The 15,096-nt window shown below is 53.5% G+C and overlaps 1 long non-coding RNA gene across 1 annotated transcript; it reads right to left on the bottom strand.

Annotated features, from left to right (window-relative positions):
- Nucleotides 1-2,016: 2,016 nt before the first annotated feature.
- Nucleotides 2,017-12,457, bottom strand: LOC118974336 (uncharacterized). Its single transcript, XR_005063875.1, has 4 exons — nt 12,448-12,457; nt 9,804-9,812; nt 5,838-5,840; nt 2,017-2,095 (listed from the first exon to the last, which is right to left on the bottom strand). It is a non-coding gene; the product is annotated as an uncharacterized LOC118974336 (long non-coding RNA).
- Nucleotides 12,458-15,096: the final 2,639 nt, after the last annotated feature.

The raw sequence follows: 15,096 nt of genomic DNA, 5'->3' as shown, positions 1-15,096 counted from the left end.
TCTTCCGGGGACGCTCTCGTATTTATAGTTCCCCTTTCCTTCATGGAAACGGCTGCTGCTGTGCTCTGCCCACGACTTCACCTGTGTAAAAGTGCACGCACCCTCCTGCTGAACGTGAAGGCGTCCCCACGACGGGCCGTCGTGTTCCGGTTTTTCCCGAGACCCGCCTTGGGTCGGTCGCAGGAAGCTCTTGGTGGCCTCAGTGGCGGAAACCGGGGCCGGCGGCTTTCCTCGCGGGAGCGCAGCTATTTCCCTTCCGCCAGCCCTTGCTGCTTCAGACCTGCTGCGTGTTCCCGTTTGGAAATGTCCCAGGCTGCCCACTGCTCACGTCCTAGCGTGTTTTCAGTGTGCAGTGATGCCGTGGGCCCGGGCCACCTCCACCACAGAAATGTCCAGGGGTATCCTTGTTTCTTAAGGCGGTGCCCATGGACGCGCGGTTTGACATCATGGCATGTGCATGTCTGTATAGTTACAGGTGTGTGTCTGCGCATGTGTACACACACACATGCACATGCATGTGGAGATGTACCACGTGCACACGGAGGAGATGGTTTCGGCAGCTCCCCGGCGGTGGAGAAACACACAGTTCTCCTGCAGGCCCAATGGACAGCACATTTCCCCCGTCCCCGTCCCTTCTAGGAGGAAAGAGCAGTTTGTCCGAAGGACACATTTGGAAGGCAAGGCTTCCTCGTGTCCCGGTCCGCCCACCGGAAGCGAGGACATTTTCGGGAACGTTCTCGTTCGGTTCTGCGGTAGGACCGGTCCTGGTTGGTGGCGGTGTCCCCGGGCGCGTGGGGGGCGCAGCCCCCGCCTCTGAATCCCCGCTCAGAGGGTCTCCTAGCAGGTGCGATGTGCAGCAGAGACAGGTGTGTCCCCGGGCCGGGCCCTGTCGTCCTTAGGAAGCAGCCTAGGACAAACTGTTAGGTGGCCTGAGAGCAGAGAGAGCACCACTCCCTGTGTGTTCAGATTCGCACAGGGCACATCGTGCGGCGGTGGTCTGCCTCCCTGCAGGGGCGACGCGGAGGGAAACCTCAGAATGACAGTGGGTGCCGGTTCTGAACCGGACATGGTCTGGGATGCGCTTATCTCAAGGGGTGCGAAATCCTCCTGTCTGAGAATGACCCATTTTCACTGGAGACTTCAGGACAGGCCTTCCTTTAAATGCCCCCTCACCCCCCGCACCCCACCTGGAGTGCGCAGCACAGAGCATGCCTCTCAAGCTACAGTGTATCCCCCCGTCCTGACCAGCATCCGAATTTCTAAGGCCTAGGATTTCAGAAATGAAGAGTGGCAACGACCAGCTGCAAGGTCACCTTTCCCCTCAATTCGTCACGAACAAATCCCAGAATCTGTGCCAGCAAATTTTTGTATCCTTGTATAGTTTACAATGCAGGCGTGCGTACGTGGATACAACATATTATTATAAGTTTAATTTTATAAAATTTAATCATGTTTCTTTCGTCTGGGTAATAGACACTGAGCAACTATACATTTAGTTCTAATGCAGGTTTGAACCTTTTCCTTAGGAAATCTCAAGGTCCTCTTACTGAGGAGGACACCTAATGTTGCTAGAATAGTCAATAATTTAAATTTTATGGCTATGACTGGAAGAAAACACTACTAATTACACAACAAAAGAAGCATAAACTTCTTCCATGAATTTTAGTAGTCATCGATAGTATTCCAATGAGAAAAAAATATATAATTGCCGTGTTTTGAATGGTAAAAATTCGGGTCCCCCCCCATGAAGGGATGAAAATTGATGTTTTCATAAAAACGTAGTTTTCATGGCTAACCCTCGAATACATTTTATTGAAATCAGAGGCATTTCTCATATGAAAAAAGATACAGGGCGGGGCAACGATCAGGTTTACAGCGCGTACGGGAAATGATACAAGAACGAACTTGGGTTTGCGTCCTCACGACGGGAAACTGGCTCTTGCCCACCCTGTATCTTCAGGGACGGGCTCTTGCTCTTTAAGGAAATCGAGCCCATCAAACCACAGATGCATTACGTACGGGGGCTGGCGCCATCCACCGGGCAGCCGTGGGCGTGCTTTTCACCGACAACCCTCAGCATTTTACTGTGGGTCCACTGGCCCGTCCGTGTCTTCTGAGGTAGGGCCGCGTGGGGCAGTTTTCCTAATCTCATGCCCACCCTCTCTGGTCCTTCACGGTTTTCTTGTGGTACGCTAGAGGCAGCGCAGTCAGGACAGGTCCCGTGTTCCCCCAACAGAATTCCAAGTTCAACGGGACGACTGCAGCCTCACAGACACCTAACAGAACTGGCAACCAAGTCTGCAGCGAGGGTTCTCACCGCGGCTCCGCTGACTGACGTGGGGCGGGGGCTGACTGGTGTCCATGGCAGGGACAGTGTTGTGGGTTGTAGGGACGGTCCCGGACATCGTGGGGATGGCCCTGGGCATTGTGGGGACGGTGTTGTACTTGGTGAGGTGGTAAGCGCCACCCCTGGTCTCCGCCTACCAGAGCCAGGAAGCACCCCCCCCCCAAGGTGTGACAATGAAGACACCTCCAGAGGTTGCCAACCCTCCTCCCCCTGGGGGGGCCGATACCCCTGCATCCTAACGGTGAGAAAAGCATTTGCCCTGTAGGAGGACTGCGGGGCAGGGAAAACAGCTGGGAGCTTACCACGTGGGACGTCAAAGCCCCAAACTGTGTGTTTTCTGTCCACTGACAAACCTGCCTGATAGGTTGCACTTGTAACTTGTGTGTGCACGACGCCAGAGCAAAGAGGAATATTGTGCAGACCTGCCACGGTCACCTGTGGGGACGACGGGCTGCTGTCCGTCCTTTCTGACACGGGCACACAGTCTTCCTGCCACGACCCCAGGCGTCTGTCCGTCTTCTCACAGACTCTCGCGTGGAGACCGCGAGGCACACGCTCCATGCCTCGTGCCCGCACTTTAAACCTCCCGGGGACGCCATGGGGTGCGGCATGACAGGCTGAGTCGGGGCTTCTCCGGAAGACGCTGGCAAGCGAGACACACGATTAGCAGAAGACGTCTACATGTAAGGTAACTAATTTTATGTACTTCCTTCCATTATGGAGCTCAGATAACAAACGGCTTACATTCGCGTCGACACCGTCTGTGGACTTCACGTCCATTCTAGGGACCTTTGAAAGCCCGTATTTATTTATGTATGTGATAAAAATGTGATTTCTATGTGTGTATCTGACATGTTATTTAGAGACGTAATCTTGTAAAAAAAATTGTAAAAAAAACAACCACCCCAAAATGTATTGTACATAGCCTGAGATTCTGTGACTGCTTATTTTCACGTTAGTGTTTGTACATACTGATTCAGTAATAAAGTCTCCTGAAGCCTGCTCACTGGACTTTGCTGATTCTTTTTTTTTTTTTTTTGGCCTAAAAAGATAAAACAAACCATGCATTTTTCATTTAAGAAGAAAAAGGAACCGTGTCCCAGGCTGCCAGGGGGATTCCAACAGCCTACTCTTCCGGGCCAGAGTGAGCGGCTCGGAAGGCCTGGGAAATGTCGGAAGACGCACCTCACTCTGCGGAGAGGGTGCTGAACTCTGGCCAAATAGACGTCAGGCTGCTGAAACCCGCACCTCTCACTCTCCATGCTGCTGGACCGGACTTTGCATCAATAGTCCGCAACCTTAACCTCCCCGACCGCCCCGCCCTGGGCCGCCTGGATCCGTAACGTGCTCCATTTTAGCAGTGCCCACAAGCAGGTACCTGTGTTGTGGGAGCCCGCCAGGCCGCAGGGGACCAAGGACAGAGCCCCCACTGTGAAAAGGGTGGAGGGACTTGGTTTCTGGTCCCTGGAGCCGGCGGGTATCTTGACATCTTCCGGACCTTCTCCTTCTCAGCCTTGAAGGAAAGAACAAGATCTTGGCATAGGCGTCATGTTCCAAGAAAGTGATAGTCATGAGGACACTGTTATCTGTGGGCTCATGTTCTCAGGATATGAGAACATCTTGCCCTCTTGATAGCTTTCGGGAGTGTACAAACTTTTGTAAAACAACATTGTTCTCAGGCCACTGCAGTTCTGCATATAAGCCAGCAGTTCCTTGAATATCGTTGCCATTTGCCAGCAGAGCTTATGGTCCTCTCCATTCTTTTAAGTCCCTCGCCTCACCTCGCGACCACCCTTGCTGCTGCGGGCAGCGGCCCTGTGTCTCCGCTTTTCCGACACTGCACAGTGTGCGGAAGGCTCCAGTCTCCAACATGCAACACGGGGAGGAAACTGGCCTCCGTGCCCCCCTGGAGTCCATTCAGACTGGCTCACCGGGTTCACACACACACACACTTTGCACATCTGCCTGTGTATTTCTATGCCGTTCTTACCACGTGTGCATGCCCCTGAGGGTGACAGACCACGTAAGAGACGCACGGTTCCTTAAATGCATTTTAAGGACGTGTAGCGTATGTGTGCACATTGCCCACAGGTGGAGGCATTTGCTTTAGGCTGGCTTCAACCTTAATATTACAGAAGCGATCCACTCCACAGGCCGTCAATATCATGTTACTCACGCAGGCGATGATATTCCATAGGACTGGTGCGTGCCTCGCGAGCCTGCCGAGAAAAATCTGTCTCGTCCGACGAAATGGACTTTGTGTGTTAAGGAAAGTGGGTGGGATCCAAAAGTTGCCTCCTCGGCGGAGAGAAATGCCACTGCCCTTTTATGTCGGATGGAAGTGGGTTCGAGGAAGAAAGCGGGGACAGTGAGTTCGTCACTGCTGGGAAAGCAGGAACGTGATTTGGGGTCTCAGATGGATGGGACACTTTCAGATGGACTCTTGAACCTTCGCCTCTGGTGATTGGCCTGACCCTGGGTCAGGCGCTGACCCCCCGGGGGGCCTCTTAGGAAGAGCAATGACCTCAGGCAGATGGGGGTGGAGCTGGAAAGGGTCCCCAGGTAACTCGAGTACGTGCCCAGCATTGCGAACCAGTCCTCCAGACCGGGAAGAGAGACGGCGTGCTAGGCGGCACGCTCATTCCTGCTTGCAGACCCGAAGGGGTTAAAAGTCGTAGAGAAGCCGCCCGGTGTCATCGTAGCCCAGTGAACGGTAGCTCCTTCCCCCGACCACGTGTTTGACTAAATTATACATCAAGGCACAGGGGTGGGTTTGAGTGTGCGTGCAATGCACGGAGGCACGGGGTGAATGGGGTCCGTCGCCCAAGTTCATCTCGGAGGCATATCCGAATGCAGGGGTGTTGTGAAGACGAGGGCTGGTGGAGAAGAAAAGGGGGTCTTTACTTACATGGTGCTCAATTTGGGGGAGCGTGAGACTCCCTGACTCCAGGCCAGTCTCTCCCACAAAACACAGAAAAAAAAAACCCTCATCTGTTCCCGAAACAGACTGAACCCCCACACCCTGCCCAGAAACCCCGCTCCCTCCTTATCGGTGGGGCTGCTGCTAGGTGGACGGTTCTCCGGCTTCCGGCTCCCTGGAGACTGAGTGTGGGGCTGGTGCCACCATTGCCACGCTGTGCCGGGGTCCTGGGGCTTCTGCTGGCCCCTGCTGACCACTGCAGTACAGGGGGTCCACTCTGCCAGCGGCCGGGCCCAGGGCCTGCTGCCCACCAAGCCACACGGCTTCCAGGGCCTGCCGGTCCACAAGCACTCTGGCCCCCACGCCTGTGCTGCAGCTCCCAGACAAAGAGAGGGGCGAGTCTGCCTTCCCTCAGTGGAACTCTCTGGAGGCAAATGTCGGTGCACTCCTAAGGGTTCAGCTTCCCCAGCCAATGCCGTCCTTTTTCCCTGCTAGACTGGCAGGCCTCACTCCCCGGCACGGCACCTCCCCCGGCCACCATGTTGACCTTTAAGGTACACTTGACTGCACCCTCTGGTTCCCCTTTCAATCAGGGACGGCAAGAGGGCAGGAGGGCTTTTCCCATTTGTCCGTCACTCTCTACAGCCTCACGCAGACTCCGTGCAAGGCGCCCGCTGCCGCCTCTCTGCCCGGCTGTAGGGACATCTGGCCCCCCCGCCCCTCCTCACCGTCCCAAACCCCTGCCCTGCACCGGGAGCCAGGACCGAATCTGGGAAAGGAACAGGGCACGCAACAGGCTGTTGTAGTTGTGAACCTAACTTGCCCACGGAAGCCCTGACTGCCTTCAACCAGCGTGCGCGCCACCTCGGTCCGTACCCGGGCGCCCAAACACGAGAAGGGCCTTTCACACAGACGCAAATTCCCGTGGGATATGACTCGACAGTTTTCGCGTTTCCCACAAAGGTCAGGACGAGAGCACTAACCGATCTGGGCCGCGTTCACTCCAAACCGGACTTGCGTGCGGCCTCTTTCTGTTTCTATAAACTTTTTTTAAATCTAAACATAGGAATAGGGCCTCCTATTCTCTCCCGTCTACAGAGAGACGGAGAACTGCATAATTTATTCTTCATTTAATTGCATATATTTAATTTTTTAAAATAAAATTTTGTTTATTTTTAGAGAGAGGGAAAGGGAGGAAGAAATAGAGGAGAGAACCATCAATGTGTGGCTGACTCTTGCCCGCCCCCTACTGGAGACTCGCCCCACAACCCAGGCATATACCTTGACTGGGAATTGAACCAGCAAAGTGCTGGTTCACAAGCTGGCACTCAATCCACTAAGCCACACCAGCCAGGGCTAACTGCATGCATTTTACTAAACTAGAAGCACTGAGAATGTTATATTCTTAAGATCACACCCACAAGGACACGCCCACTGTTGCCTAACACTGAAAATGGCGAGGATGCATTTCCCTGGTGCATCCAGGGAAGAACGGGGCAATTCCCGGAGGAGAGCTTGTCCACTTTCTTTCTTCGGCAGGTTTTGTCTGTGGTCTGCTTGCTGGAGTGCTGAAGTCAGCCGCAGGCCCCCTGGGCAGACGGCGGGGGCAGGACCACGCTGAGGGCTCTGCACACCTGCCAGGGGAGAAGGTGAGCTCATTCGCGCTCAACCCAGTACCCTGTGTGTTTTTCTCACACAGGTCACTGCGGCAATGCGGTTGCTGTTCCTGCTTTTGCATCCCAGAGCCGTAAATCTCCAGCGAGCTGAAAAGGAAAGGCGAGTGTGGACGTTTCGCGAGAGCCTGGCGTTTCTGGGTCTGTGTGCTCCATGAGACGTCTGTATGCAATGGCTCCCCGGGACCTCGCCGGGAGTTACAAGCCGCACCAGGCCAGTTTCCTGCTGGACAGCACGGCACAACAGCCTCCTGTTAAATAAACATCCTGCAGACCCGTCAGCGTGAACTCCGGGAGGCACATAATTTTCCTTCCCATTGCATCGAGCCACCTCTGCTTCCTGTCAGGATCCCTTCGGTGAAAAATGCCGTTGTGGAAACACATGGATTGTCGACGTTTATATTGACATAAATTCTATCAGTTTACCTAGCTTGGGATTGTGAAAATGTCTTGAAACACTTAAAAAAAAATGAAACTTTCCTCTGGCAACAATTCCAAACCACAGGGGGAAAAAAAAGGGGTTCGTCCTTAATTTGGGAGATGATATCCAAATAAGAAAATCTGACTGAAAGAGAATGGCGATCCAAGACAAAAAAAAACACCAAAACAACACTTTGATTTGTCATCTTGACCCTTTCAAAACATTTGAAGTGGCTCCTTAAGGAGTTCGGTAAATCTTTGGTGACGTTTCCTCTCAGATAAATCCCTTGTCTTTTGGAATCCAGAAAAAGTCACAGAAAACTATTTCCAAAAAAGCTCCTCGTTTCAACCTCTACAGCAACAAAGGTACAGAAAAGTGTGTGTCTGCTGCGGATTTTCTGGATCATCCCACCAAGAAGCACCTCGTTCGCCTCTGTTTCGTAGTTCCAGCCACCTGCATGCACCCAGTTTTCAGCTTTTGAAATGCTTTCTGGCGCAGCCTTGGTCTGAAGGCAATTGCCACCTGCCCTCGCCCACCCCCAACCGGACAGGATGAACACTGAAAACCTCGGGGGATCACGGTCGAGTTTGGGGCTTTGACTAGCCAAGTAGAACTCAGTTCATAGCAGAAATATTGGTCTTGAAAGCAAAGCATTCCCTCCCCCCACAATTAGCCCTTGAGAATGTATTCTTTCTATTTCTAAATTTTGTATTTAAATGCGAAGAGGCAAATCCCTGCCTCGAAGGCAAACATTCAGGTTATTTATATCTTGAACCCTGGAGGGAGAGACGACCCAGCTCGGCCAATGCCATCCCCAGGTGGGGTGGGGCGAGCCTTGTAACAGTGAGAGGCAGGATGGCAGGACGTAGCCGCACCTCACCTGGGGCGGGCAGGTGGCGGTCCTTACCAGGAAGCAGGTGAATCTGCAGGATATAGATTCAGGCACCTTTCCTCACCTGGAGCTCTTGCCCAAAGCAATTCCTTCTTCCAAAAGGAAACTCGCACGTGTGTGTGTGTGTGTGTGTGTGTGTGTGTGTGTGTGTAGTAAATGTTTGCGAAGAGTAGAGATGTGTGTGTGGGGGGGGGCGCGGGTGGAGGCATGGAGACGTCTCCTGATGCTCTGGGGGCCCTGTGGAGTGTGGAGACCCCAAGACCCAGACGGCCCCCTGTCAGTGGGCTGCCGTGAACAGGGTCAGCTCACGGAAGTGCAGACTTTCCTGAGAGACAGGAGCGGGCACGCCTGCGAAGGCATCGGCCTGTCCACCCGCGGGAAGTGCGGGCCTTTGCATCGGCCGCGTGGACGCTTGGGGCTAAGCCAGACTCGGAGGGAGAAGGAACGGTTTCTCTGTGCTTGCAGCCCTCTCGGCACCTTAAGGACCTCTAACTGATAGAAGGAACGAAGGCCTTCAGCTCAGAAAAGCCAGTTTCCTCACGGCCAAATAGGGATAAAAAAAAAAATACGTGAATTGCCCTGGCTGGCGTAGCTCTGTGGACTGAGCGTGGGCCTGCGAACCACAGTATTGCGGTTCGATTCCCAGTCAGGGCACATGCCTGGGTTGCAGGCCAGTTCCCGGCAGGGGACACACCAGAGGCAACCATACAGTGATATTTCTCTCCTTCTCTCCTTCCCTTCCCCTCTAAAGATAAATAAATAAAATCTTTTAAAAAATACGTGAATTGTGCCATCGTTGCTAGGATTTATGGAATTACAAAGCAGATGACCTATAGCGAGAGCTAAGTTGTAGTTAATGTTATGACTATGTTTGTTAGGGAAATACATGTGTCATGCAGGTTCCTTTTTTTAAGTGGCAGATTTTTGTGCAAAGGTTTTGTTTATTTAGTTTTATAGAGAGAAGGGGAAGGAGGGAGGGAGGGAGAGAAACATCGATGCGAGACAGAAACGCCCATCGGTTGCCCCTGGTCTGGGTGCCGACTGGGGACAGAATCCGCACACCAGGCCAGTGCCGGAGCCTGGAATCGCACCGGTGACCTTGTGCTTTTTAGGACGACGCCCAACGGACCGAGCCACACGGGTCAGGGGGTCGTGCAGGGGGTCATTCACTGTGACCCCTGCATCCGGTTTGGATTAGGTGGGAAGAGTCTGTCTCCATCCTCTTCCCCTAGGAGAACACACCCACGACGCCACTAAAACACAAGAAAACAAACAACACCCTCACCCATTCCCGAGGAAGCAGATGTACAGAGGGCATGTTGTGACGGCAGCGGGAAGGTCAGGACAACGCCTTTCCGAGGAAGCCGGGGAACCGAGCAAGGCCATTCACATTATATAACTCTTGTGGTGATGAACAATTTTCTTTTTTCTCCAGGCGTAACATAATGCGCTGACTCTGAGTTTTGCAACACGTCTTCCTGTGAGTTCCCTTCCTACCATGTCCTCCTGGTCCAGCTTTGACTACCAATTAATATCAGCTATGAACACACGTGTTTCAACTCTTTTGTGACCCCAGTGTGGTTTATTGGCCGTCAGAGAGGAACGCGCACCGTGGGATGCGGGTTCGCTGCCCAGAGAGCACACCCCAGGCCGGTCTCGCCGGCGTCTGGCGGTGATGTCGCTGCTTCGAGACCGTGATGGCGAGGGTGATAAAGTGACAGGCAAGGACACCTCTCAGGGTGTGGCACTGTTGTGGTCACCACGTGTTTCCAAGGAGACGTGGCCCGGGGCAGTCTCGGCTTCCCAAGGGGCTTGGAAACCATCCGTCCTCCCCATAAAACGAAACCTTCTCCCTGAATGCAACACACTGTGAAACAATCTACAAAAGCCTTGCCTTCTTTTCTCTCCTTGTTTGAGAAGGTTGCCTATTGCAGCCGTCAGGCTCTGTCTCGCATCACCACGGAGAAATCCGGGGTGGGGGGCAGGGAGGCCTGGCTCGCAATGCGTATTTTCCAAATGGGCGCCGCTCTGCCAAACCACAGCCTAGCCGCTGTGTATCCTGCAACCTCGTGCTGGGTTTCCAAGGGGCCCCGGGCTCCACGAGACCCAAGGTGCATCACCCGTGTCACGCTGCAGGCAAGACGCCCGCCAGCAGTACCCACGGTGCAGGGCTGAGCTGAGCAGAGTCATATGGGGCAGGACTCCCCCTCAGGACCCCTGTGTGGGGAGGGGCCAGGCTCCCAGTCCCACCTTTCCCGCTCATTGCAATTCCCACCGAAAACGAGGCGGGGAGGCCGCTGTGCCAGGTGCATCGTGCAGCCCTGGACGGGCGAGGAACTCCCACTTCAGTGCATGCCGCGGGCTGGTCACAGGACTCGTGACTTCCACGCAGGACGGCACTGAACCCCAGGGGCATGGAAGTGGCATTCTTAGCACTGTTTTCCAGACACGACAAGAGGTGAAGATACGGGTGTTGGTTTTCTCACCTTTAAAAGGCGTGTGTGGTGGTGGGGGGGTGAATCCAACTCTGTAACGGGCTGTGTGTGTCTCCGCCAGACCTGCGGCTGCTGCTCCCAAGTCCATGCCTCCGCTTTCCCAAATGCTTCCTGTCCTCCCCACCCCGTGCTCTCCCCTTTTCCAGGTGCTCCCTGTACTCCCCAGCCCGCACGTCTCCACTCCCCCAGCTGCTCCCGGTACTCCCCAGTCACCAATAGAAACCGACATGGGGCCCTGGCTGGTGTGGCTCAGTGGACTGAGTGTTGACCTGCGAGCCAAAGGGTTGCCAGTGTGATTCCGGTTCAGGACACAGGCCTGGGCTGTGGGCCAGGTCCCCAGTAGGGGGCGCAAGGCAGGCAACCACACATCGATGTTTCTCTTCCTCGATTTCTCCCTCCCTTCCCCTCTCTAAAAATAAATAAACAACACCTCTTAAACATTTTTTAAAGAAATAAATAAAGGAAAACCCTAGATTCTATCAATTATTTGGCAATGTCACTGCAGGCCTTAAAAAATAAAAACAAAGATTTTAATTTTTAAAAATAGAGATGATGGGTCACAGACTAGTAAAATACAATCAATTTCCATATATTTGAATATTATATTCAATTCTAATATTTTCAATGCAATGAAGCAAGCGTGATACGAAGACACCAAGCATACTGCATACAAGCTGAATATAAACCACTCAGCAAGGATATATTGTCTCATTAAAATTTACACACACAAAGGGTTTTGAGGGAAGTGAGCGAATCCCAATGCTGAATTTCCATGGATACATTTCTATGTGGGATGATATATATTTTATCACCTGGAGTCCATTACGCATGCTGGACACCCCCAAGTCCTCGTTCCCAGGAATGTTCTGCATTCAAATGGCAAGGAGCATTTAAATAATGCACATTCGTAGCCTGAATCTGGTAGCAGATGAGCAGCCCTTTCCCTCTGCCGCGGGAGAGCCTTCCCCAGCACTTTGGGGTGCGCGTCTCGTAGGCTTTACACGCCGCTGTTCCCCAGCTCGCACCCAGGTGACACGTGGCTGACTACTTGCGTCACTGGTCTCAAAGGCCCAAGACCTTAATGCCAAGAAGGGCAATCGGGCATCCACTTGCGCCCCCGCCCACAGGGGGCGCAGTCTTGGAAGTTCCGTGCAGCGACCTTTGCCTGCTGCGTCGAGGGGAGAGTGGCCGGGGGGCTGGTGACCGCTTCCCCGTGGAACACGCCGTGCTTACACGCCTTCCCGAGAAGGAGCCGTGGACAAGCAGGGAGAAAGGCTGTGTTCACTCCCGACGGACTTGTGGTGTCTGGAATTCCACTCTCTATCCGCTCCCTGCTTGCGGTTCTTACACTGGGCCTGGTGGGGTGTCTGGGAGCTGGACTCCCTCCCACCTCCCACCGCACAGGGCACAGCGACCTCACAGCGCCGCCCCCGGTTCACAGGAGACCTGAGAACTGCACCACCGGCCGGGACTGTGAATTTGGCTGAGGCATCGAAGCGGCCCTGCGCGAATGGGATGGATGCGCAGGTTCACCGCGGTGCTGGCTGAAACCCAGGCCTCGTTCCTCGGCGTGCTGTGCCTTTTCCGTTTTGCTCTGTTCTCTGCTCCGCACGCACCGCAGGGAGCATCCTTCATGAGCTGGACGACCCGGATGCTGACAAAACACGGGGGCGGGGTCAGGACCTTCTTCCTGGGTTACAGTATGGCCGCCAAGAGCAGCCTGCTCGTTGGCCAAGATCGCAGGATGCACCCCTTGCAATCATCGACGCGCTGTTCTTTCATATCATATCATTTTATTTTTCAGTTCTATTGACATATATTGGCACGTGTTGGTTACTTTACAAACTATTTCCACTTAAGTTGTCTTTTGGAGCCATTACGAACAGCATGCCTTATTGTTCTAAGACTTTATTTTCTCATCAATTAGAACACGTGAAAGTGTCCAGATTAAGCATTAATGTGTGTTGGTACACACACACCAACTTGCAAGTCTTTTTTGTTGTTGTTTCATTATTGACTTCAGAGAGAGAAGAAGGGAGACTGAGAGAGAGAGAGAGAGAGAGAGAGACATCGATTTGTTCCAATTACTGAGGCATTCATTGGTTGATTCTTGTATGTGCCCTGACCGGGGATTGAACCCACAACCTTGGCCCATGGGAACGAAACTCTAAGCAACTGAGCCAGGGCCCCAACTCTGCAAGTCTTAGGAGAATGAGATGTCAGCTTAACGCGGGCAGTTTGCACGTGGGCCACAGAACTGAGAAATCACAGCGCGGTGGGCAGGTTGCCGCTGAGGCCGAGTCGGTCGAGGGAGACAGGAGCACACCACCAGCGATGCCGAACGACCTCAGGTCATCTGCAGGAGACAGGGCCTGACCTCTGAGCCCCAGGACCGCAGCGCGCCTCCTTGACCCGGGTCAGAAATTCCCCTCGGGGGCCCCGCTCGTCAATAAATAAACCACAGTGCCGGCATCCTTATTTTCAAAACAGAAGCCTGAGGCAGGTGCTGCGTGCTGCTGAAATCAATGTCCAGTTAATGAGCGCGCACCCCACGGGCCGGGTGCACCTGCGTCCTGCCTGCCGCACCGCAGTGTGGGCGTCCAGCCGAACGGGCGCCGCCCCCTCAGGTCCAAGGCCACGGCCTTGCCCCTCAGAAGCCGCTTTTTAAAAGGGAAGGAGGAAGAGCAACGACAAAAAGAGGACACACCACCCATCGGTGAACAAAATGAAACGTCCCCCGAAGGGGGGTGGAATTTATTCCACCTGGAAGGCTCCTTTGCCGTTGCGTGTGTGTTGACTAGGCGCACGTGGACTTCCATTAATTAACACGCACTAGCCACATCCGCGTGTAGACATTGAACTGTTGTCTCATACAGCGCTCCAACGTACAAGGTGGGATGGAACATAATTTAGGCGTTTGGCATGTACACGACGTGAAACCCACACACAACGGGAAGGAAGGAAAGTGAGAGCCAGTCAAAGGGGAAAGAGTAACTGATTATTTTTTAAGCCCTCATTGTTGTATAGGTTTTAGAGAGAGAGGAAGGGGAAAGAGAGAAACATCGACGTGAGAGAGAAACATGACTGGTCGCTTCTTGCATGTGCTTGCCTGGGAATTGAACCCACAACCTTTCGGTGCACGGGCTGACGCTCCAAGCAACTCAGCAGCCGGGCCAGGGCCAGTTATTAATTTTTTTAAAACCCAATTGATGCATTTCCCCCCCTCAAAGAAATGTGAGGCCATGACATGGCTGGACACAGGGGCAGAACGGAGTCCCCGCGTCACTATGCGGAGGGATCAGGGACAGTGCAGGATGAGCTGTGACAGACAGGCGGTTGTCTGGGTTGGCACAGATGTGCCCACAGATGCAAGATGTCTGTCACCTGCTAGCCGCACAGTCGATACGAAAGTATGAAGGGACGGACACTGTCAGTAATACCAGGAATTCACTACGGATCATGTTCAACACCCAGGAAGGCACCCCCCTGTGGGTGGCCCCCAGCGTGCGCCCCACTGGCATCTCTCACCTGCACATTCCCCCTGAATGCCCACCTGGGTCCTCTTTTAGCCTGACCCCCTCGGCGGGACAGGAGGGCAGGGTCCTCCTCTGCTCTCTCCCGAGCTGGCTGCCGTCTGACATGGGCCGGCGCCCTGCCGTGTCAGGTCACCAAAACCACCAGCCAATGTGAGAGACAACCCAAGGATTCGCCGGTCTTCAATCTGCACGGTCCAGAACGTCGAGACCTTTTATTTCCGTTCTGGCAAACGGGTTTTTAAGTGACCGATTTGTGGCTATGGAGTGCGTGCAGAAAACCCTTTTTATTTTTGCTCGCGAGAGAGAATGTGGTAAATCGCATGTAACCACCGCTACAATCACACTCAGAATACGCATTCTTATGAAGAGTTATATTAAAAATGGACGCATTCTCAAAGACTCCTGACAGGTAATAGCAAAGCCACACCCAGTAACAGGTTATTCCGGTTGTTTACTCTTGTATTAAAGAGGATCAGTTCCTAGCACATGTCAGATCCTTCCCTCTCCACAATGTCACTGGGTCTGGGCTTCCATTGCTTAGGGTGGTTCTGGCACTTTGGTTTTGTGGGGTGCAGAGTGGGAGGTGGGGAGCGCAGGCCACTCCGTCCAGGGCCAGTGTTCGGTTTAGGTCTTGTGGGCTGCCTGAAATCTGTGGTGGTCTTTGTTTCCTTTTTCCTCCCCAATTTTTCTTCCTTTCCTTCAGTCTTGCCTTCCGCTTTTCTTCCTTTTGAACGTGTGGAAAACATTCTCAGATTGGGCCGCACGAAAGCCACTTCTTCCAGCGGACGCCCGTAGAAGGGCAGGAAGATGCA

The sequence above is a fragment of the Sturnira hondurensis genome, unplaced genomic scaffold (genome assembly GCF_014824575.4).
Source record: "Sturnira hondurensis isolate 20B ecotype Veracruz unplaced genomic scaffold, ASM1482457v3 Scaffold0019234, whole genome shotgun sequence".
In the NCBI taxonomy this organism is placed as follows: Eukaryota; Metazoa; Chordata; class Mammalia; order Chiroptera; family Phyllostomidae; genus Sturnira; species Sturnira hondurensis.
The sequence above is the reverse complement of the archived record's forward strand: the minus strand, read 5'-3'. Positions and strand labels throughout refer to the sequence as shown.